The 23,421-nt window shown below is 39.6% G+C and overlaps 2 pseudogenes; both read right to left on the bottom strand.

Annotated features, from left to right (window-relative positions):
* Positions 1-9,027, bottom strand: part of LOC119532666 — a 50,996-nt pseudogene extending 41,969 nt beyond the window's left edge.
* A 6,157-nt stretch (positions 9,028-15,184) lies between these two features.
* On the bottom strand, positions 15,185-15,515 carry LOC119531488 (annotated as a pseudogene).
* Between the last annotated feature and the right edge of the window lie 7,906 nt (positions 15,516-23,421).

The raw sequence follows: 23,421 nt of genomic DNA, 5'->3' as shown, positions 1-23,421 counted from the left end.
TTATAATAAGCTTCAAAGTCAGGGAGTGTAAGTCCTCCCACTTCATTTTTCTTTTTCAGAGTGTCTTTAGCAATTCGAGGCATCTTCCCTTTCCAAATAAATTTGATAACTAGCTTTTCCAAGTCTGCAAAGTAGGTTGTTGGAATTTTGATTGGGATTGCATTGAATCTGTAGATGACTTTGGGTAGAATTGACATCTTAATGACATTTAGTCTTCCTATCCATGAACATGGAATATTTTTCCATCTTTTAAGGCCCACTTCTATTTCTTTTAGTAGAGTTATGTAGTTTTCTTTGTATAGGTCTTTTACATCTTTGGTTAAGTTTATTCCTAGGTACTTGATTTTTTTAGTTGCTATTGAAAATGGTATCTTTTTCTTGAGTGTCTCTTCAGTTTGTTCATTTCTAGCATATAGAAACATTACTGACTTATGTGCATTAACCTTGTATCCCGCTACTTTGCTAAATTTGTTTATTAGCTCTAGTAGCTGTATCGTCGATTTCTCAGGGTTTTCTAGATATAGGATCATATCATCTGCAAACAATGACAGTTTTACTTCTTCTTTTCCAATTTGGATGCCTTTTATTTCTTTGTCTTGCTGGATTGCCCTGGCTAGCACTTCCAGCACAATGTTGAATAACGGTGGTGACAGCGGGCATCCTTGTCTTGTTCCTGATCTTAGAGGGAAGGCTTTCAGTCTCTCACCATTGAGTACTATGCTGGCTGTGGGTTTTTCATATATGCTCTTTATCATGTTGAGGAAGTTTCCTTCAATTCCTACCTTTTGAAGTGTTTTTATCAAAAAGGGATGCTGGATTTTGTCAAATGCTTTTTCAGCATCTATTGAGATGATCAATTGATTTTTCCCTTTTGACTTGTTAATGTGTTGTAATACATTGATTGATTTTCTTATGTTGAACCATCCTTGCATGCCTGGAATAAACCCCACTTGGTCATGTTGTATGATTTTTTTAATGTGTCTTTGGATTCGATTTGCAAGTATTTTGTTGAGGATTTTTGCATCTATATTCATTAGGGAGATTGGCTGGTAGTTTTCCTTTTTTGTAACATCTTTGCCTGGTTTTGGTATTAGATTGATGTTAGCTTCATAAAATGAGTTAGGTAGTGTTCCATTTTCTTCAATGTTTTGAAAGAGTTTGAGTAAGATTGGTGTCAGTTCTTTCTGGAAAGTTTGGTAGAATTCCCCTGTGAAGCCATCTGGCCCTGGGCATTTATTTGTGGGAAGATTTTTGATGACTGATTGGATCTCTTTGCTTGTGATGGGTTGGTTGAGGTCTTCTATTTCTTCTCTGGTCAGTCTAGGTTGTTCATATGTTTCCAGGAAATTGTCCATTTCCTCTACATTATCCAGTTTGTTGCCATACACTTGTTCATAGTATCCTCTTATAATTTTTTTAGTTTCTTCAGTATCTGCAGTTATGTCACCTTTTTCATTCATTATTTTGTTTATATGGGTCTTCTGTTTTTTTGATTTTGTCAGTCTAGCTAGGGGCTTGTCAATCTTGTTGATCTTCTCAAAGAACCAACTTTTGGTGATATTTATCCTCTCTATTGTTTTTTGTTCTCTATGTCATTTATTTCTGCTTTAATCCTTGTTATTTCTTTTCTTGTACTTGGTTTAGGATTGGTTTGCTGTTCATTTTCTAGCTTCTTCAGTTGATCCATTAGTTCTTTGATTTTGGCTCTTTCTTCCTTTTTAATATATGCGTTTAGTGCTATAAATTTCCCCCTTAGCACTGCTTTTGCTGCATCCCATAGGTTTTGGTATGTTGTGTTCTCACTTTCATTCGTCTCTATATATTTAGCAATTTCTCTTGCTATTTCTTCTTTAACCCACTGATTGTTTAGGAGTGTGTTGTTTAACCTCCAAGTATTTGTGAATTTTCTAAGTCTCTGATGGTTATTGACTTCTAATTGTATTCCATTGTGGTCAGAGAATGTGCTTTGAATAATTTCAATCTTTTTAAATTTATTGAGGCTTGTTTTATGTCCCAGCATATGATCTATTCTGGAGAAAGTTCCATGAGCACTAGAAAAGTATGTGTATCCTGGTGATTTGGGATGTAATGTCCTGTATATGTCTGTTAAATCTAATTCATTTATCAGATTGCTTAGGTTTTCAATTTCCTTATTGGTCTTCTGTCTGGTTGATCTATCTATAGGAGAGAGTGATGTGTTGAAGTCTCCCACAATTATTGTGGAAACATCAATTGCTTCCTTTAGTTTTGCCAGTGTTTCTCTCATGTATTTTGTGGCACCTTGGTTGTGTGCATAGACATTTACGATTGTTATTTCTTCTTGCTGAATTGCCCCTTTTATTAGTACGTAGTGGCCTTCTTTGTCTCTCAAAACATCCCTGCATTTGAAGTCTATTTTATCTGAGATTAATATTGCTACACCTGCTTTCTTTTGGCTGTAGCTTGCATGAAATATTTTTTTCCATCCTTTCACTTCAGTTTCTTTGTGTCCCTGTGTCTAAGATGAGTCTCTTGTATGCAACATACTGATGGTTCATTTTTTTTGATCCATTCTGCGAATCTATATCTTTTAATTGGGGAGTTTAATCCATTTACATTCAACGTTATAACCGTGAAGGCATTTCTTGAATCAGCCATCTTATCCTTTGGTTTATGTTTGTCATATTTTTCCCCTCTGTCTATTAATATCCTTTATTGTACCCATACCGAATCTCTTTAGTACTGAACCTTTCTCCAAGTCTCTCTGTCCTTTCTTTGTTTCTCTGTCTGTAGGGCTCCCTTGAGTATCTCCAGTAGGGCAGGTCTCTTGTTAGCAAATTCTCTCAGCATTTGTTTGTCTGTGAAAAATTTAAGCTCTCCCTCAAATTTGAAGGAGAGCTTTGCTGGATAAAGTATTCTTGGCTGGAAATTTTTCTCACTCAGAATTTTAAATATATTGTGCCACTGCCTTGTCGCCTCCACGGTGGCTGCTGAGTAGTCACTACTTAGTCTGATGCTGTTTCCTTTGTATGTGGTGAATTTCTTTTGTCTTGCTGCTTTCAGAACTTGCTCCTTCTCTTCTGTGTTTGACAGTGTGATCAGAATATGTCTCAGAGTGGGTTTATTTGGATTTATTCTATTTGGAGTTCGCTGAGCATTTATGATTTGTGTATTTATGTTGTTTAGAAGATTTGGGAAGTTTTCCCCAACAATTTCGTTGAATACTCTTCCTAGACCTTTACCCTTTTCTTCCCCTTCTGGAACACCAATGAGTTTTATATTTGGATGTTTCATATTATCTATCATATCCCTGAGGTCCATTTCGATTTTTTCAATTTTTTCCCCATTCTTTCCTTTATGCTTTCATTTTCCATTCTGTCATCTTCGAGGTCACTTATTCGTTGTTCAACTTCCTCTAGTCTTGTACTATGAGTGTCCAGAATCTTTTTAATTTGGTCAACAGTTTCTTTAATTTCCATAAGATCATCCATTTTTTAATTTAGTCTTGCAATGTCTTCTTTATGCTCTTCTAGGGTCTTCTTGATTTCCTTTGTCTCCCGTACTATGGTCTCATTGTTCATCTTTAGTTCTTTGAGTAGTTGCTCTAGGTGCTGTGTCTCTTCTGGTATTTTGATTTGGGTGCTTGGGCTTGAGTTATCCATATCGTCTGGTTTTTTCATACGCTTTATAATTTTCTGTTGTTTTTGGCCTCGTGGCATTTGCTGAACTTGATCGGGTTCTTTTAGGATTTGTAGACCAATTGAAGTCCTTATCTCTAATTTATCAGATCTACAGCTTTGTGGAGTACACTTTCTCTAACTAACCAGCAGGTGGCGTCCACGAGCCACCTGTTCTCCACAAGCCAGTTCTCCCCTGCTTAGCCTTTTTGGTGAGTGGGGGAGTGAGTCTTGTGGGGTCCAATTGGTGTACCAAGCCTGCGTGTGTAGTTGGTGTTGCCTGCCCTGTATATGGGGCATGTTTCTGGGCAGTCAGGGAGGGGGGGGTGGCTCTAACAATCAAATCTCCTTGGTGATCCTAGAGTTTTAAAGCTGCTGCAATAGTCTAATCCTTCAGTTCAGTCCTGCCACAGTTTGTCTCTGCCACTGACCCACAAGTCCTTGGTATTGGCGTATGGCTCCTGAGACTTGCAAGTGGGCCCCTCTTCCAGGCCGTGCACCCTGGGTCCTCTGTTGAGGGATGACTGTGCTATGTCACAGGTGAGTGCCATCCCCCCAGGGCAGTTCTGGGCTGCTGGGCTGTGTAGGGGGGCTCCCAGTCTGCTGAAATGATGGCTGAATGGGGCTTTGTTAATTCACACTGCTCTACCTTCCCAACTGTGGGACAATCAGCTGAGGTTGCAGGGAAGGCTAATGTCCATGCCCAGTTTTGTGGTGTGTGCCTGTTATTTGAAGCACTTCCGTCACACTGGGTTGTCTGAGGCAGTTCTGGGCTATGGGGCTGGCGATGGGCAGGAGTGTTTCCTGTCCACCAGGATGATGGCTGTGAGCGGACACCCCCCTTTTCTTGGGAAGTTGTGGTGTTTAGTGAATTTTCTCAGCCACTGGATTATTGCGTTTTGTCTCAGAGCTCTCCTAGTTCTGCTCTTGACTTGACCTGCCCAAATAGCAAGTCTTTGAAGCTTTCTGTATTGGGCTTCTTAGAGTAATTGTTTTAGAAAAAGAAAAAAGGATTAAAAAAAAAAAAAAAACAACAACAACAAAATAAAAAAAAACAAAACAAAAAAAAACGGGCCCTCCTCAGAGATCTAATGGGTTATTGAAATGCTAAGAGACAAAGCAACCAGGGCCATTAAGGAAAGGTCCACAGGGCAGAGAGATTAGCTTTCCTTCAGGATTTGCATATGTGCCTCCGGGCCCTTCCCCTTTCTATGTTCACCAGAACTCCAAAAATCCTCCGCTTTTATTTTTGAGTTTTTCGTGTTGTTTTTTTTCTATGCCTGTCTCCTCTCTGCTGGGCTGGCTGCTCTCAGATTCTCTGGTGTCTGGTCTCAGTCTATCTATGGTTGGAGTTTGAATCAGTAGAATGAGTTTCCGATAAGGGCTGCCACTGCAGTTCTCCCTTCTCCTTCCTGGAGTTGACAGCCCCTCCTCCCCCGGGACTGAGCCTGGCAAGGAGGGGCGCGGGTCCCCTGGCTGCAAAAACTTACAGATTTCGCTGATCTCAGCAGTTCCACGTTTTCATGAGTGTTGTATGAAGTATGCCCAAAGTCAGATTGCTCTGTGGTGTCCAGTCCACACAGTTCCTGGCTTTCTACCTACTTTCCTGGAGGAGTAACTAAAACATACAGCTCACCAGTCTGCCATCTTGCCGCAATTCCCCAAATATATTTTTACTAAAAGTCCTCCTGTGACAGGGCAGTGGACAAAAGGAAAATTGTTAACATGGGGGTGAGGGTTTCCTTGTGTCTCTCCAGGTGAAGATCAGACTCCTATTTAGGTGGCCACATGACACTTGAAACTGTACCATGAGCGGGAAAAAGAGAAAGTTGATGTGGAACATGGAACCTCCAGTAGTGCAGATGGAGGGCCTCTCACTGAAAACAACTCACATCAGACCAATGCTGGCCACCACTGAGGCTTCTCCTCCTACATGGGGACAAATTAAAAATTTGTGCCAACAGGCTGAATGGCTCATATGGCAGGAGCACTGGCTGTTCACCCTCTCTAATCTGGTGATAGCTTTATTTGCTATTGTAACTACTACTGTAAGTATGCTTCCTTTAGTAGATGCTCATGCTCATAATTATACTTATTGGGCATATATCCCCAATCTTCATCTAGTATGACCTGTGGAATGGAGTGATCCAGCCCCTCTTATTTATCTTGATGATACAGCATGGCTTCCTGGCCCAGAGGATGACAAGCTACCAGAATATCCTAAAGAGGAAGGCACTCAGTATAATTCTACTTTAGCCTTCTCACATTTACTGCTATGTTTGAGACATGGGAAAGAATGTTTGTCTTTTGAACAACAAGCATGGCTTTCAATAATTCCAAAGCATGGAAATGTCTCTCATTCTACATTATATTTGTTGACAAGTCAAAGTTTTGCATACCAACATAATAGTGTAAATGATGGAACTCCACATCATCTGGTCTGCCAAGCACCAAAGTATTGGTCTCCAGACTTAATGAGAATACACTGGGAAACTTGTCAAGGGACTAATGGTATGTTACTGCTTAATGGTTCCTATGGAATTGTAGCTGACTGGTCCCCTAAGGGGTTCACAGTGCAGAACTGCAGTGGCCAAAACGAGTCCTACTCAGCACATGAACGTTAAAATGGAAAATTCATATGCATAATTTGACATCCCTTCTAAATGATACTGAAAGCATGCAAACAGAAGCCAGAAAACCTATAATATGGCATGGTATGGGAATAATCCCACCATGGCCTTTTTTAAACAATTATACCCCTCAAACATCTATTTGGAAGATTCCAATGGCTCTACAGTATATTAAAATACGGTATGGAACATATTCCCATAAAAAATAATTACACTTTAAGCTTTACTGGGTTCAAACACTTTAGTGTGAAAGCTTGTGTTAGAGACCCATATGTATTTTGGATAGGTAATCTCTGTCTTAACATTAGTTCTAAGGAGGTTTCTTGTAATGCTAATGCAACTTGTGGATTATATTCTTGTGCAAAAAGAACCTTAAGTAACAGCAATCTTACCTTAATTGTCTTACGAAGATGAAAGGGCCTCTGGATACTGGTGACTCAGGAAAGGCCCTGGGAATCATCTCCTGATATGCATATTCTATTAACATTATTAAATAAAGTGTTACATAGAATAAAAAGATTTTTAGGTATATTAATTGCATTTATTATAGGTTTAATAGCAATGACCACTGCCACTGCTGTAGCCAGCACTACACTTCATCAATCAGTACAGATGGCACACTTTGCATAAACATGGCATGAAAACACTAGCTAAGCTTGGGGAGAACAGCTGAAAATTGATAAAGAAGTTAACCAGCATTTGGTTAACTTAGAAAATGCTGTTCTCTTACTTGGAGAAGAAATAGAATATCTGAGGCATAGAATACAATTAACATGTGATTGGAATGTAACCACCTTTTGCATAACTCCACGTGAATACAATTCTTCAGCACTAAGCTGGGATAAAATTAAAAAACATTTAATGGGACATCATAAAAAACTTAACTATTGATATTTCCCAGTTACAAGTCAATGCTCATGCAATTCAACAAGAAAATCTCCAAGTATTATCCTCATCTAAAATCTTTTAGGGCATTGCTGATGGAATACAACAGCTAAATCCTTTACCATGAGTTAAAAGCTTAAGTAGTAGAACATTAGGAAGTGTCTTTATAATATTAATTTGTCTTTTATGTTTATGTCTAGTCCTCTGATGGATGAGACAAGCAGTCTCCGATTTAACTGAGAAATCTGCAATCCCAGCCATCATGTCTGCAATAAGAAAACAAAAAGGGGGATATGTGGGAAACAGGGCCTGAAGTTTCTCCTCTCCTTCCTGCATACTTGAGGTGGGGGCCTGGAACACTAGGCCCCTGCTGAGATGGAACACTGTCAAGGCACACCTCATTAAAATATGTGCAGGCATGAGAATGTGGCTGAAGGACTGTTTTCTGTTATTGTCCTTGAGATTAAGATAAAAACCATTTGCAGACTGATGTAAACAACCATGGGAAAATGTCTACATGCACAGTAAAGCATTACTGTACCCTAAAAGCATAATAAATAAGGGTCTTGGGAACAGGACTCATACACTCACCTGACAGGTGGTGTGTACCCTGCTCCCAGTCTCTCAAAGACATTTTTGTCTCAAATCTTAATTTCTGCATTGTACCCAGAAACAATGTTCATCATCAACCATTTTTCGGTTGATAACCAAAATTTTTCATCATAAATTTAAACCCTGGAAAGGATGTCATTTTTGGCAAGCTATAAATATTGACACTAAATAAATCTATTAACATCATTCTCTTAAATGTTTCCAAAGACTATAAATAACAGGACTTTGATAGTTAACATAATTTTTTTACAAAAAAACCCACAAATGATCTGTTATTAAAGGTTAAAACTTTTATTCTGTTGTTTTAACTCCCTCGATTGTTGTTTCTAGTCTACTTCCCCCACACGATTTTATGATAATGTGATGCACTTTATGCATGAATATCTCTTATTATTTAAGCTCTCATAACTGTCTACACAAAAACACATTTATAAATTGAAATTTTAGTTTTAAAAATAATTTCTTGGGAGCATAGGTTTAAATGTTTTTGTTTATTGTTATCACTAAAATTAATAACATAGAATTGATAAAGCAACAAAATATATTACAAGTTTTTATATGTAATTTTTAAATTAAAAAAAGAAACTTTATTGGAAATGGAGATGTTCTTACATTGTAAAGGAAAAAAAAAAATTCGAGACAATTCAGTTATGAGCACTTATCTTACTTTTATTACTAACTCGCTGCAAGGAGAAAGGCAATGCCAGTCAGAATCAAGCCAAGCCAAATCAAAGGTTTACTCTTGGTAGGTACACGTTGTAGAAAAATAGAAACGGTTAGTAATTATTTCAATAAATCAAAAAAAGAAAATAAAGGGGAAGGTCAGTAGCTGCACTGACAGTCTTCTGCAGAAAGAATTTACCAATTATCAGAAATAAATCTTGACCATTTGTGTTTCTCTCATAGTCAATCAAAATAGATAAAATAATTCCCCGGATCCCCCTCCACCCATGCCGTGTCCACCGCCTCTCCCCGCACCCTCTCCTGCCGCCACCGCACTCGCTCCTCCCCTCGTGTAGGACGGCGGGATCCCCGCCCCAGGGTCTGTAAACACAAGGTGGCAGCTCCCGCAAAGCCCGTGAAACAAGCGGAAATGGCTGCCTTGGACACGGGCGGCGGTGGCGGCCACGGTGAGTATCATCATCAGTAGCAGCAGGGACATGGCGCAGAGACTCAGCCTTCACCGCTAGCTCTGCTGCGTATACCTGCAGCAAGATCAGGCCGCCATCGCCAGGTGACGACATGGAGGCTCCCCCCCACCCCTCCCCCGCTGCAGCCAGCGGGGTATCCAAGGTGGATGGTGTTGATGGGAGCACAGCATTGTGCATGTAATTAACAGCTCTGAATTGTAGAATTCAAAGTGGTCAAAGGGAAAATTTTGTGTTGCATATATGCATCACAATAAAATAAAAAATAAGACATCAACCTGTGCAACACAAAGAATGAACTCTAATATTAACTATGGATTTAGCTAATAACTATAATAATATGGTTAATCAATTGTAACAAATATAACACACTGACACAAAATACTAATAACCTGGAAAACTGCATGTGTGAAGGGGGTAGAGGGAAACTATGCTGTGCATGATTTTTTTTGTAAACCTACAACTGCTTTAAAAATGAATTAAAACTGAACAACAGCATTTGATGAGATGAAGGAGTCACTCTGAGAGGTTTTTGGCTGTTTTCTGGATGTGAAATATCATCCTGACCACTTTCAACAAGCATCATTTCCACCACTTTCCAAAGCTGACATTTCTTGGAATCGTCTCACCAGGGTGCTGCTTCTGGAAGTAAGGAGGAGTGAAGAGCAGCTTTGGAGAATGGCCAAACCTGTTTGCTGTGTGATCCACAATGGAGTAAGGAGTTTCAGGTGGCAGGTCATGACTGTACAGTTCCCCTCCCAACAACTGAACCCCATGATGATTGCAGAAGGATGATGACATCAGGTGGGAGGCATCCCTCTTCTTGACTCCAAGTTCACAGGCATCACACAGCACACACCTCAGTGAATCACAAATAACTGAGGAATCTGGCTGATTTCCCATTCTGAATGCTCTGACCCACTGTTGGGATTTGCATCCTTTTGCTGAATCTATTTCTAAATCTATCTAGATATATATTGTTTGTTTAACAAGTGTTCTTGAATGCCAGCTCTATTTTAGGTACTTGGGATATGTTAGTGAATGAATCAAAGAAATTGCCCCCTTCATGAGGCTTAAGTTCTGTGAAGGGAGGCAGACAATAAACATAAATCATTAGTAATTAATGATAAATTTAGATAATCAATTATTAATTAATTAATAGTCAAACCAAAGTTGATATATGGGCCTATGTGCCACACATTTGTGTGAACCAGGTAAGTGACTATATATGTATTTTTGGATCTTATTCTATTCCTTTCATCCAGTTCTCTGTTCTTGGGCTAATCCTACAATATTTTACTTACTGTAGCTTTGCATAAGTCTGTGTATCTGGGTGTTTAAATCCTCCAGCTTTGTTCTCCAATTGTCTTGGCTATTCCAGATGCTTTGCTGAGTTGAAGTGTTTATACTGGATGTCTGTGTCTTGTCCTTAAACTCATGTTCAATAGTTCACCATCAATTATGATAATAGCTGCAGGGATTGTTGCTGCAGTTAGCCATTTCTGCAGTGGAATTGAACTAGAAATCAATAACAGATAATATTTAAATTCATTTTTATTGAGATATATTCACATAACATACAATTATCTATGGTGTACAATCAACTCTTTACAATACCACCATATAGTTATGCATTCATCATCCCAATCTATTTTTGAACATTTTCTTTACACCAGAAAGAATCAGAGTAAGAATAAAAAATAAAAGTAAAAGAGAAAACCCAAATTATCCCCCAATCCCACCCTATTTTTCATTTAGTTTTTCTCACCATTTTTCTACTCATCCATCCACATACTGGATAAAGGCAGTGAGATCCACAAGGTTTTCACAATCACACTGTCACCCTTGTAAGCTACACTGTTGTACAGTTTTCTTCAAGAGCCCAGGCTACTGGGTTAGAATTTGATAGTTTCAAGTATTTAATTCTAGCTATTCCAGTACATTGAAACCTAAAAAGTGTTATCTATATAGTGCATAAGAATGTCCACCAGAGGGACCTCTTGACTCCATTTGAAATCTCAACCACTGAAGCCTTATTTCATTTCATTTCACATCCCCCTTTTGGTTAAGAAGATATTCTCTATCCCATGATGCTGGGTCTAGATTCCTCCCTGGGAGTCATATCTCACATTGCCACATCTAAGCAACAAAGAGGTACTCAAGGGGACACTCTTAGGCAAAATTATAAGCAGGTTTTGCCTCTCCTTTGCAGTAACAAGCTTCATAAGGGCAAGTGCAAGATAGAGGGCTTGGCATACCAAGCCATCAGTCCTCAATGTTTGTGAGAATATGAGCATCAATCCAAGTGAGGAAGTCCAACACTTCCACATTTTCCCCTAGCTACCCAGGGGAGCCCTGTATATATATATATTTATCCTCTGCCCAAATTACTTTGAGATGTGTTGCTATTTCATGCTAACCTATGTAAATCTGCCATATTTCACTTCTGATTCAAAGTTCCATGTAATTGTGGTGTTTGAACAAACTGTAGAAGTTATATTGTTTAGAAAATATAGATCCTGCATTACATGAACATCTCTTCCCTTGGTCACATGTGGAAATTGAAGTTCTAACACACAGTCAGTTTCAGCCTTTACCCTTTGGCCCAATTTGCCCTAGTCTTAACCAGATCTGCTTCATTCATATTTCTAATAAAGTCTGGACTCTTTTTCACCCTTTCTGTTTAACTATTGCTGTATGCACTAATACTGACTTTATATCTGCTGAGCTCTAGCTCTGAGTTTCAGGCGTCACACAGATACTCAGTGTTCCAGAGACCAATCAGGTAATAGACAACATTGAAACTGACTGTAAAATACTTCAATTTCCATGTGAGACCTAGGGAAGAAATGTTTATTTGGTGTAAGATCTATGTTTTCTAAATAACAGATAATTTTCAAAAACAAATAATAGTTTGGAAATTTAGCAATACATTTTTTTAATGGAGCTGGGAATAGGGTGATGCAAGCAAGAGGACAAAGGTTCAAACAGCCATTTGTCTCTGCATTTTCACAGACCTGAGAGAGAGTGGTTCCTTTATTTTGTGCCTGAAGCTTCTTGTTTTCCCTGTTCTAGTCCTCCTCCTGGTTCTAAATAATTCATGGGTACATATTTTGGAAATGAAAATATTTTTGTGAATGAGTTAAAGCAGTTTTTGCAAATTTGTATCTTTAAATGCATATGTTTGAAAAGAATAAATATCAGAAAATCAAATCAGTGCTCTCCTGAGAACTTTCTGAGATGATGAAAATGTTCTATATTTGTGTCCAATGTAATAGCCACTGGCTATTGACTTGATCCACTGAACTGTGGTTAGTGTGATTGCTGTACTGAATTTTTAATTTTATTTAACTTTGATCTTCTTTACAAAATAATACCAAATAACTTATGTAGATACACTCTCCCAATGAGGTGGAAGTTAACTCCCTTCCTCCCCTGCTTCCAACCACCCTCCATTACCTGAGTGTATTTTAGATTTAGTAACTTGCTTCCAAGGAACAGTGTATGAAAAGGGGAAATAACTTTACAGTGGGAAAACTTGTCAAACAATCTTGTCAGTTTTTCAAGGCTAACTCCTCAGTGGTAAGTCAGGTTGATAGCAGGTATCCCACAAAATACCTGACCATTAGTTACTCTTTAAAATTGCCAAGGCCTTGAAAAACAAGGAGAGTTCTGAGAAACTGTCACAGAGCAGAGGACATTAATGGAAAAAACTGTGGAATCCAAATAAAGACTAGAGTTTAGTTAATAGTAATATACCAACACTGCAGTTATTGTTAGGCCTAAGAATGTCATTTAACATATAAACATTTTAGACATCACAAATATCTTTAAACCTATGATCCCAATTTTGGCCATGAACAGGAATCTTCAAGTGCAAAGTATTGATCACATTTATATTGTATGATCTGACCATAAAACCACAAAATTAGAAATTGATAAAGTAACAGTATGAAAAAACTGCATATTTTGGAAAATCAATAAAATATTACCACATAACACTTGTGCTTAAAGAGAATCACTAGGGAAATTAGGGAAAACATGGAATTGAATGATAATGAATATATTACATATTACAGTCAAAATTTTGAGTCAAAGCTTGATCATTACTTAAAGAGAAATCTATAGTGTTAAACACATGGAGGTTATAAACAATGAGCTATGCTTCTTGCTTAAAAGTTGCAAAGTGTAGCAACAGAACAAACCCACAGGAGTCAAGAAGAAAGAAATTATAAAGAATGGAGAAAATATAAATGAAATAGAGAAGAAAATAGCTTTACAGAAGATTAACAAAATAAAAAGCAGGTTCTGTCACATGATTATTAAGATAAACTTTTGGCAGGATTGGTCAATAAATTAAAGAAGAAAAAGTTCAAGTAAACTAACAGCCTGCAGATTTTTCCTATAAAAAGCCAGGTAGTAAATATTTTAGTCTTTGGGGGCAGTAAAGGGCAGTCTCTGTTGCAATTAATCAACGCTGATGTAGCAGAAAAGCAGCCAGACACAATACAGAATGGAACTGACTTGTCTGTGTTCCAATAAAGTAGTTAGTTATGGACACAATGGTGAATTTCAAATAAATTTCACATCAACAAAATAACATTCTCCTTTTAACTTCCTCCTGCAACCACTTAAAATTGTATGCATCATTCTTAAATAGTTGCAAGTTGTACAAAACCAGGCAGGGGGCTAGATTGGATTGTCCCTAGTTGCAACTTCGAGGATGGGGGTGTCAAGGCCCAGTTGCATTTTCAAGGTCCATAACCATGGAGCACAACTACTGCTTTTATGGAAAAGGTGACACACCTGAGGGTTATGAGAACTGGATTCAAGGAGGGGAAATGTATTTCCTGAGGGACTGAACCTTGGCAACCCAGGCCCTTCCAGGGACACTGGGTTTTTGTGGCTAACTCTGGTCCCCACAGCCAGACTGCAGCAGCACTGGATCACTGCTAGTGGCGCCAGAGTGTGCACATGAACCCAACCCATGCCTGATATCATGCCAGAAACTGGCAGCCAATAAAAGGTCGCTGACCCCACACTTGCAGAGGTAATGGTGGTGCCTGAAGCCTGAGGAGGCTTCTTTGTGGTGGGCTTCATCTGGGACATGCCTTGGGCCTGGTGCCTTTCATGCTGCTCTAAGGCCAACATGGATGAGGACAGGTAAGGGCTCCAGCATGAGTTGTGCATCACGTAAAACTGTCTCAAGTGTTCTCTTCCGGGAGGCAGGAGGGATTTAGTGACTGAAGTCCCGCAAGTCCTGATGGCACTCCTGGTCCTAAGCAGCCTGAGCGGTCTGTCCCTCACCATTGCACTCTGAAGGGGCTGTCTGCTGAGCCCCAGTGGGTCCCTTTCACCTTTCCCCCTGTCCCCTCATTCCCACTCCTTCTGCTGCCCTGAGGGTCTGGCCTCCCCATACCCTCCCCTCTCCCTCCTGTGGCTTCCCCTCCTCCCACAGTCCCCACCTGCTCTCCTGGGGAAGGAGTCCAACCAGGCTCTTAGTGTCAATCCCTTCCTGTCCCCGACCCCCTTCATGCTCTCTCTCTGTCTGTCTGTCTCTCTCTTTGTAGAACAACTAAGCAAAATAAAATTGTGTTTTATTTTTAGACAATATTGTTTCACACATACATCAAACAGGCCAAAAATTAATAAATATATAGCAACTTCATAGACCAAAAAGGAAAAGGAAAAAAAAAAAAAGAAACCTTTATCTTTGGCCTTTTTAACCATCTCATAAAAACCAACTACTTATATATACACAAAAATGTTACTGGAATGCTCAGAATAAGATTGTGTTTTTTTTATTGTTTTTGATTTTTTACAAGGTTTTTTTCTCCTTTGAGATGGTAATGAACATGGTCACACTAAGTAAAGTCAGAAGTAGAACAGAGAACTCTCTGAAGATGGCTTTGGTCATCTGAGATCATTAAAAATGGCTGACCCCTAACAATAGGTACAAAAATATAAAATGTAAAAAATGCAAACACATTTTCATTTTTAAAGTACTTTCAAGTGAAAAAGAAGATCCTTGGGAGTTTGGGTTCTTTTCTCCTCCCCTGTTGCAAATTCATGTTGTGGTTTGGCTGGACGGTGGGGTGTGCATGTGTCATCTGTGGGGGTTGCTGCCTGTGACGGGTGGCAGATGTCCTCTCTACTCATAGGTGACATTTAAATTCTGAGAGGGGAAGTGGAGTGTGAATAGGTCATGGAAGCCATTTTTTATTTTTAGGTTTGATGTTTCCTTTTTTGCTGTCTAGTCATCCTCATCCATCTTCTGCTTCTTGGTGTCCACATCATCATCCTCATCATCTTCAGCTGCCTGTTTGCCTGTAGCAGTCTCAGCCTCCTCATCTTCATCTCACCCTCTTCCTCACCATCTCTTTCTACCTCTTCTTCCTCTTCCTTCCCACTCTCTTTCTTTTCTTCATCTACCTCATTGTCAGCCTCCTGTTCCCCATTTTCTTCATTAGTGTTCCATTAGCAGGTGCACCCCTTACATTCTTCATCTCCTCCACAACTTCCTTCATCTCATAGAAGTCCTTGGTGGTGATTTCAGTGCTGGTATCCATGGCTGCATCTGACATGCTGGGGCACAATGTTGATTCGATGTAATGGATGATAAATAAAGTGAGAGCTTGGGGTTTTGGCTATAAATGTTCTGGGTCCCTGACAACAGCAGTGCATGGTGGAGGTGGCTGAGGGAGTGGGGAGCTGCTCAGGAAACAATGCAAATATGGCTTTCTTGAGCAGCCAGTGGGCTCTTTGTGGTGTCTTGATGGGCTTCATGCATTTAAGAATCCTAAGCCATGTTTATAACCCCATCTGCCTCCACTCTGCACCCTTCCTGTCCAGACTATTTAGTGCATTTTACATTTAAAAATTCATTTCTTCATCTCTTTCCCAGACCACATACATTCCTCTTTTTTTCTTGTTTCCTGTGGGTATTGGCCCCAACTCTAGTACTGCCGCCCTTGACTCTAATTAAGCCCCTGAGACTCGGGACCAGGGTTTTGATGTGGGTAGTTCAAAGGTAGATTTTTTAATTTACCGATTAAAGTATATTGGATGAACAGGTTTTTGGGAAACTGAGAACAATTCTTTTTTCAGCCAAGTGTGAGATGCTTGTTACAACAACCAAATGGCAATGCCACAAAGATAGTGTGTTGTAAAATATCCCTAGATAAAGTTAAGTATACCTATTCCTTCTTTGTGATTTACTCTAGGATGTGACCTTCTGCCTGAAATATCTCAAGAGCTTTAGAAGTATCAGTGCACACCTGAGGTAAGGTGAAATATGTTTTTATAATAAAGTATGAGGTTATACCTTCTAGTTTTCAGATTTTTCCTCTCTTAATCTTCTGTGCTAGCATATTACTGGCTATGCAATGTTTTCAGTAGGTATCTGAATGTACACGATAAATTCAGGACACTTATTGATCCAGATAATTCCAGAGCCCTCTCAATTGCTTCCTCAAAAAAAAGAAGATGGCATTCTATCACCCAATCTTTCAAAAGGTAAAATTGAGTAACTAAGAGTACCAGAAAGATGAAAGCTAAGTAAAGCTCTGACATTTTTATCCTTTTCTGGGACTAAAATGGGCTGATGTATGTAGTTTTTACCCTAAGATTTCTGTTAATGAATTAAAGTAGTTTCATTCAAAGAAAACATGTATCTCTTAAGAGTTTACATGGGGTAGTGACAAAAATGCCAAGGAGCCCTAAGGATGCTGGCCAGACTGAAGATATCAACCTAAAAGGAAGCAAGATATCTAGCCTCTGAAACCATGAGCCAATAAATATCTGCTAAGCCAAAAAAAAGTTACATTGGATTAGTTTGTTTCTCTCTCTATCCTTTCCTTTAGGGCTTTATTTTGTGAGATAATTGCATGCAACTGGATGGGGGTTACCTAATTCATTACATGCCAGTAGGTGAGATTATATGTGAATTCTTGCCTGACACATTTCAGGATACAGCTCAATGAGACCCCATTCTATTAGCTCTCTATTGCTGTGTAACAAATTATCCTAAAATTTGGAAGCCTGAAATAAAATTTATTATCTCATGCAGTTTCTGAAGGTCAGGAATCTGGAACAGATTAGCTTGGGAGATTCTGGCTCAGGGTCTCTCCAGAGACTATGGGCAAGAATTTGGCTGGGTTTGTACTCTCTGAGGACTTGGGTAGGTTGGATGATCTGCTTTAAGCTCACTCACTCGGCTTTTGGTAAGAGGCCTCATTTCCTTACCATTTGGACCTCTTCCTGGAACTGTTCCTGTCATTTTCCCCTCAAAAGAAAGTGTTCCAAGAGAGCAATCTTGCAACCAAAATGACCAAAACCAGAGAGTCTTTCAAAACCTAGTTTTGGAATTGACATAACATCATTTCTGCCATATGCAATTGGTCCTACAGACCAACACTGGTACAGGGTGGGAAAGGACAACACAAGGTATAAACACCAGAAAGTGGGATTCATTGGTGGTGGGGGGCATATTGGGGACTGGCTACCATAGCCATTTATTCACCATTCTAACCTCCATACATAAAATCTCAGGCATTGTCCCATTACTATTGGTGAATTATTTGGTTTCCAGCTAAGGTGAAACCCACTGCCTCTGCATTAAATCCAATAATCTTGTTTATTCAAGGATATCATTCCAGGAAGTCTCCTCTTTGTCCTGGATTAAGTGCTCTGTCTCTCTGGATCATCTTATCAGCAAACATATTGATTATCATATCACCTGTCATTAAATGTCCCTCTTTTGATGACACATCCCTATCCTGCTTATTTTGTTTTTTCTTGTGCTTACAGAAAAAATTCCTCATTTGTCTGTATTTGTGGTCTTCAATTCTTTTCTCATTCTCCTTGAAAATCACTTTTGTCAAGGTCAACAACAAATTCCATATTGGTTTATCCTGTGGTCCATTTTTAGTTTTCATAATTTTTGATCTATATAACATCATTTGTCAGAGTTCAGTTCCCCCTACTTCAAGATAATTTTTTGTTGGATTCCAGGATGCCTCCTATCTCATTATCTTTGAGGTCCTTCTTAATCTCTTCTGTTTCCTTCTAATCTCCCTGACATTTAACTGCTGGCATGTTCCAGGGCTCTTTTTTCTCAATATGACTCCCTAGGTGATCTCATCATCTTGTGTTTTAAATAATGCTATATTTATGTTAAATAAATGTATTTCAAATATATTAAAATATATATTATTTATATAAACTCTAAAATGTATATACATAGCCAAGACTTCTGTCTGATCTCTGGTCTCATAGATCTACCTGCTAAGCATCACCTTTTGTGTGTCATTCACATCCCAAATCCAATCCATCAATGAATTTTGTGGGTTATACCTACAAGATGTTGACTCAGGATCTTACATCTTCTTAGTACAACCATTTCTCTATTCTGTTGATAACACCATTATCTTTTTTGTATCATTCCAATATCTTTATACCTTGTCTTCCTGCTTCCACCATTACTCTCTACCTGTGTTCTTTACACAGTAGCCAGTGTAATCCTTTTCATATGAAAGTCAGATCATATCTTTCCTCAGAGTCATCCTGCCTCTATACTCCAGAGAAGAATTTGTTTCTTACCTCTTCCAGCCTCTGGAAATCTTCCTGTCTTTTATAAGTACATTTGGGGCCCACCTGGGGCCCAACTCAAGATCCTTTACTTAATCACATCCACAAAGACCATTTTTCCAAATGGGTGATGTTTCCAGGTTTCAGGGATTTGGGGGGCCATAATTCAACCTACTATATTCCCCATTCCTTCTTTCCCCCAGACCATGACAACCACTAGTTCACTTTCAATCTTTGTGCATATGCCTATTCTGGACAATTCATATAGATGGAATCACACAATATGTAGTGTTTTATGACTGGCTTCTTTCACTTAGCATGTTTTCAAGTTTCATCCGTGTCCTAGCACACTTCTCATTCCTTTATTATGGCTGAATAATATTCCATTGTATGAATAATATTTCATTTTGTTTACCCATTCATTCATCACTGGACATTTTTGTTGTTTCTACTTTTAACTATTATAATGCATACTTCTACAAACATTTGCATAGATGTTTTTGTGTGAATATATTGCTGGGTCACATGGTAACTGTTCAACTTTTGAGGAATGGCTGAACTGTTTTCTAGAGCAGCTGCACCATATTACCATTCTCACCTGCTGTCTGTGTGGCTTCCAATTTCTCCATATTCTTATAATGTTATTGTCTATGTTTTTTATTACAGCTAATTTAATAAGTGTGATCTAGTATTTCATTGTGATTTTGATTTGCATTTTCCTAGTGACACTGATCATTTATTCATGTACCTAATGACACTTTGTATGTCATCTTTGGAGAACTGTTTATTCAAATTCTTTACCCATATTTTTATTATGTTATATTTTCTATTTGGTTGTAAGAGTTTCTTATATATTCTAGATAAAAACCTCTTACCACATATGTAAATTTTGCACATATTTTCCCTATTGTGTGGATTTTCTGTACTTTCTTGATGATGTCTGTTGAAACAACATTTTTAAATTTTGATGAAGTAGTTTATCTATTTTTTTCTTTCATCATTTGTGCTTTCAGTAAAATAGCTAAGAAATCATTGCCTAATCCAAGGTCAGGAAGATGTATTCCTATGTTTCCATAGAAGTTGTTTATAGTTTTATTCTTAAATGTACTTCTATGATCCACTTTTTAAAAAATTTACTTAGACTTTTTATTTTGAGATTATTATGAATTTACATGTAATTTTTTTCTACTTGTGTTCCTGGATAAAAGAGAAATTTCATTTTTATCTAAAATATTTTGGTTTTAAATGTTGGGGGAAGATGGTGAGGTGGGACTGTGCCTGCCCTGGGGCTAGGGGAGGGGCTGGCCCTGGGATGGGGAGGAACTGGGCTTATGGTGGTGGGAGGGTATTGGGCTGATAGTGAGGTAGAGGAAGAACTTGGCTTGGGATGGTAAGAGGGGATTTGACATGGCCTTGGGTTGGGGATGGGACCTGATACTGCCATGAATGGTGGGTCTGCATGGGGACTGGGGGTTGGATGGGCTGCTACCTCCATGACCACATGCACCTAATTTCAGGGCTCTTGGATGAGGTGGGAGAGGGCAAGACAAGGCCTGCCCCTATGTCCTATTCTATTGGGGAACACTTTACTCCCTCTGATTCAGGATGCAGGGCCTGGTCTGCAGGGGGTGTACTGAGCTTGCATGCAATGAGTGAGGGCCAATCCCAGAGTCTGTCTCCCTTCTCTGAGGGTGTTGCCCACCCATGGCCAGCATGGACACCCACCGCTTGTTGCTCTTTACCCCATTTTTTTGCCCCAGGAGAGGTAGACTCCTCTCCCAGCAGTGATGCCCTTAGATTTGCTTCTCTTCAGAGTGTTCTTTCCTCAGCCAACCCCTGGACATTTGTTCTTCCAAAGCATCCACAGAAGCCAAAATTTTCTGCCTTGCTCTACTCAGCCTCCCACAACCCTAACAGTTATTTCAGATGTCTCTTCTCCTATTTTTACATCACCAATAAATCTCCTCACAGAGTCACAGCCCAGCCATGAAAGCCAGGAACTTGTTAGGTGCCATGGACCATGGGACAAGGAGGTTGCTGCGGCAGTGCAGATAGATGGGATGCTGACCTGAGACAGGTGGCACATGGGGGCCAAAATGGTGTTTCCTGACCTGTGCCCCTTCATCATCAGGCCTCCTGTGTGCATCCACTGGGAGTCCCATGGCACTGGCCTGGAACCAGGCCTGTTTGAACTGATCTGGGCTAGATTTTGGCACCTGCTTCCCAGGGTATTACCTTGGGAAGAAAGTTGGGCTTCAGGACAGATGGGTGAGGATCCTTCCCTTGTGGAGAGACCAGGCAGATGTGGGAGGAAAGTGAGACCACCAGCCCTTTCATTCAAGCTGGTACAGGGTTCTTCTTTGGGATCTTATTTGGATCTTCTTTTGGATCACTTCAGCTTGGGAAATATTCAGTGTATTGAACTGTGCACTGTGTTTTTAGAAAGGCATGGGAGAGAGGGTGGTCTGGTACATATCACTGTCATTTCAAGTGACCCAAGATCTTTTACTGAAGGGCATAGGATGGTCCTGGTGTCTCCAGGGACCCAGCAGGGCTGTAAGGCTGGCTTTTCTTTGTGGACCTGCAAAGTCCCACAGTCATTTCCTTCTTGTGAGCCATAGAGCTTCAGGATCTGAGCTACTGAATGAATGAATGAATGAATGAATACATGCATGTAAAAAGGTCATTGCATTTATCCCCAATAGACCTGGTTTTCTCATGTAAAAAGTTCCATTTGTCACACACTGGAATGGAGACACTCAGCTGCCTTCTGCCCCCCTGAATCATTCAGCAAACATTTGTCTCTGATTGGCTGCAGATACAGTGCTCAAGAGAAACACACTTGCTCTGACTGGTGAGGTTTAGCTGAGAAAACAGAAACAGACAAGGAAAAAAATGCCAAGAAGACATTTGTTTTGAAGTAGTAAGTTGTATCTAATTCTTAAAGAAAGCAGGTATGGTAATCTGGAAAGTGGCAAAGGCAGGAGAACTTCAGGGGATGATGTTCTGGACATAGGGACATGCTGTTCAAGTCCTGATGGAAAGCCTTTGGCCAGTTTGGGAACAGGAAGAAGTCAGAGCAATGAGGTCAGAGAGGGTGGAGATGAGAGGGGCAGGGAGGGAAACAGATGGATCATGGAGAAGAGTTAGGAGGGCTGGGTGTTTATCTAAATGAAAAGGAGATCCAGTGATCTTCTTAAGTCCTGATTCATGTTTTCTAACTTGTAGTGGTGATGCTGGAAAGGAGATGCTGTGGAGGAAGGGAGAACCCTGAGCAAGCATGACTGTCATTCAGGCTTGGAGAAACCATAGTTGAGGAAAACCACAGAGGTGGACAGATGCGGGAGGTGTCATGGCATTTTCAGGTTGCTGGAGGTTCAGGTGTGGTGCATGAGGGAAAGAGTAGCTGGAGGATGACTTCTGGAGTCATGACTTATTCAGCTTGGCCACTGATCCTTGTTGTTGTTTTAATGCAATTTTATTGAGATGTATTCACATACCATACAATCATCCAAAGTGTACAATCAGTTGTTAATATCATCATGTAGTTGTGCATTCATCACAATTGATTTTTTGAACATTTTCATTACTCCAAAAAATAATAAAAATAAATATAATAGTAAAAAAGAACACCCAAAATATCTCATACTCCATTTCCCCCCTATTATTAATTTACTTTTTGTCCCCCTTTTTCTACTCATTTGTCCATACAATGGATAAAAGGAGTGTGAGCCACAAGGTTTCACCATTATACAGTCACACCATATAAGCTATATAGTTATATACAATCATCTTCAATAATCATGGATACTGGATTGCAGTTCAACAGTTTCAGATATTTCCTTCTAGCTATTCTAGTCCATTAAAAACTAAAAAAGAATATCTATATAATGCATAAGAATAACCTCCAAAATGACTTCTTGACCCCATTTGAAATCTGTTAGTCACTGAAACTTTAATTTCTCTTTCTCCTTTTGGTCAGGAAGGCTATCTCAATCCCACAATGCTGGGTCCAGGCTCATCCCCAGGAGTCATGTTCCACAGTGTCAGGGAGATTTACACACCTGGGAGTCATGTCCCACATATTGGGGAGGGCAGTGAGTTTACCAGCCAAGTGGGCTTAGAGAAAGGTCACATCTGAGCAACAAAGAGATCCTCTGTGGGTGACTCTTAGGCACCATTATAAGTAGGCTTGGCCTCTACTTTGCAGTTACAAGCTTCATAAGGCAAGCCCCAAGATTGAGGTCTTGGTCTACTACAATGGTAGTCCACAATACTTGCAGGAATAACAGGAATTCCCCAGGTGGGGAAGTTCGATGTTTCCACATTTTCCCCCAGGCCCTCAAGGGTGCTTTGCAAATACATTTTATTCTCTGCTCAGATTACTCTTTTCAATTCTGGTTTTCTTCACTCAACATACTGTCCTCAAAGTCCATTCACCTACATGCATATGTCACAACTTCATTTCTTTTTGCTGCTGCTCATTATTCCAGTGTATGTATACAGCACATGTCACCATTCCATTCATCAGTCAATGTACCCTTAGGCTGCCTCCATCCACTGTGAATCATGAATATGGCTGACATAAACACCAGTGTGCAATGTCCACTCATGTCCCTGCTCTCAGATCTTCCATGTACATACCCAATAACTTGGTTGCAGGACCATATGGCAACCCCATAGTTAAGTTCTTGTGGAACCACCACACTGTCCTCCAGCTGGGCTGTGCCATTCTGTTTCCTTGCAAAAAGGAATAGGTACATTTCTTTCTTCACATTGCCTCCAGCACTTGTTTCCCTTTGTTTATTTTTAACAGTTTCATTCACACACCATACAATCCACCCTAAGTAAACAATCAGTGATTCCCAGTATAATCACATAATTATTCACTTACCACCTCAA

The sequence above is a fragment of the Choloepus didactylus genome, chromosome 4, assembly GCF_015220235.1.
Source record: "Choloepus didactylus isolate mChoDid1 chromosome 4, mChoDid1.pri, whole genome shotgun sequence".
Classification (NCBI taxonomy): Eukaryota; Metazoa; Chordata; class Mammalia; order Pilosa; family Megalonychidae; genus Choloepus; species Choloepus didactylus.
This window is presented reverse-complemented; position numbering and strand designations above follow the sequence as displayed.